Source organism: Arvicanthis niloticus, chromosome 5, assembly GCF_011762505.2.
Source record: "Arvicanthis niloticus isolate mArvNil1 chromosome 5, mArvNil1.pat.X, whole genome shotgun sequence".
NCBI classification, from domain to species: domain Eukaryota; kingdom Metazoa; phylum Chordata; class Mammalia; order Rodentia; family Muridae; genus Arvicanthis; species Arvicanthis niloticus.
In genome coordinates, this window is record NC_047662.1 from 53,672,450 (window position 1) to 53,674,646 (window position 2,197).

The 2,197-nt window shown below is 45.0% G+C and overlaps 1 pseudogene; it reads right to left on the reverse strand.

The window, feature by feature from the left end:
• Positions 1-212: 212 nt before the first annotated feature.
• Positions 213-542, reverse strand: LOC117709614 (large ribosomal subunit protein P1 pseudogene; annotated as a pseudogene).
• Between the last annotated feature and the right edge of the window lie 1,655 nt (positions 543-2,197).

A 2,197-nucleotide genomic window follows, 5' to 3' on the forward strand; every position in this document is an offset into this window, starting at 1 on the left:
GATGGCTGCTAAATGGAATGTATATTCTTTGGTGTTTGGGTGAAACATTCTTTTTCTCTTCCCTCCCTCCCTCTATCCCTCTCTCCTCCTCTTCATCCTCTTCTTTCTTTCTTTCTTTCTTTCTTTCTTTCTTTCTTTCTTTCTTTCTTTCTTTCTTTCTTTCTTTCTTTCTACAGGTTCAGTCCTTAATTGGACATGTTAACAAAAGCAATTTAGTCAAAAAGACCAGAGCCCATGTCTTCTTCTGACTCCTTGGATTCTTCCTTCTTTGCCTCCACTTTCTTCTCAGTTGGGGCAGCAAGTGGTTGATGGGTCAGGACCACCAGCAGGTGCAGCTCTAGCTGCTGGAGCAGGCCCACCAAACCCTATATTGCTTCCAATGTTGACATTGGCCAGGGCCTTTGCAAACAAGCCAGGCCAAAAGATTCAACATTGACACCAGCTGCTTTAATGAGAGCATTGATATTATCTTCTGTGACCTTGTTGTCATTGTGCAGGATGAGGGCAGAGTCGATCTAGGCAAGCTCAGACTCAAAAGCCATGCATGTTATATGTTGACTGCCCGCATGGTGCTAGTCACTGGATAAAGTGAGGACCTCACCTCAACACAGCCTTTGCTTCCTTGGAAGGACCAAACACCTTGGTAGCAGCTGAGAAAAGGCTGGGTGAAACATTCTGTGATATGTTAGGAATATTCAATGGGTGATCCTATCTATTTATGTATCTATAAAACCTTTTTATTGATTCTTTGTTTCACATTGTGTACCCCAGCTCATCTCCTCATCCTCTCACATCTACCCTTTGTTCTTGTAACCTGTGACTAAGATAAAAAATACAAATAGATGTGGGGAGCTGACAGAAGGTGGCTATCATCCTTGCAGCCATCTTGAGCCATATACCCTGACAAGAGACTTGATTATAATAGCCTACAACAGCTGAGCACACTCTGATAACATCTTGTTTTAGATACCCAGGATTTTCCCTTGGGTGTGTGAGACTTAAAGGTGTGTGACTTAAGGGCATGACTTAGAGATCAGATTTAGAGACAAGACCTAAGGGCATGACTTAATGGCGTGGCTTAGAAGTGAGACAGAAGAAATTATTAGATATTAGGCACTTGGCACTTGGAGGAAGAACTTGGAATTAGACATTAGACACTTGGATTAGATATTAGACACTTGGAGTAGGCACTTGGTACTAGAACTTGGAACTGGAAACTTGAAACTTGGAGGCAGTAGGGACTAGGAACTAGGGACTAGGAACTCAAGACTTGGGACTTGGACTAGGAAGAGAGATTGAATAAACGGGATTGAATCACACTCTGTCTGGTCTCCATTCCTCAAGTCTGTCCTCACTCTCTCTCTTGCTGAACCCCGAGCCGAGGACTGGAGCAGCCTGGGGCAGGGTGAGCTCTAACAATTTAGCCTCCAAGGCTTTTGGCAGTTTGGGTTCCATTGGCAGAGCGGTCCAACACATTTTGGCCCCCAAACATGGGCCAGCTCAGTTCTCCACATTTTTGGCAACCAACGTGGGGCAGCTCGGGCTGCAACAAATAGACAAACAAAACATAGAAAAACATCTCATTGTGGAAGCTCTGGTATGTCACAGTTTATCCCACAGTGTATTCCTCTGTCTATACATTTTTACTTTCAAATGTTTGTTGAAATGAGTCATTGATCTGGTTTAAGATCTCTGGTTTCTGTGACACCGTCAATATTGGATCCTCACCAGGACTTTCCTGGTTATCCTGTTGTTGCCCTGTGTCATGGAGATCTCATAGCTTTAGATCAGCAGGAATGACCTTTTCCATTGTCCCAGACATTTTCGGGTCATACAGATTTTAGTCCAACGCAGAGCTGGTTGGGTGGTACCTAATCTGGTGGTACCAGATCTGGGCCTGGGTGGTACCTAAGCTGGTCAGTTCAAGGTTCTCCCTTATCTGTAGCACTAAGGTGAGCTCTCTAGCACTGCTCCAGCTAGGCCACACAGTGCCACCAGGAGGAGGCCTCAGCAGGAGGCAGGATCAGCATTCTTGCTCTCATGTCTTGTAGGCCAGCTTACCTGCACCCATGCCTCCAGAGCCAGTTCCATTGTGTTGCCCTGGCAAGGTGCAGGGCCTTCTCTCCCAAGTACTACATTCAGAGAGGGGAAGTTATTTCAATTTTTCTGAATTTGTTAAGATTTAGTTTGTGTCTCA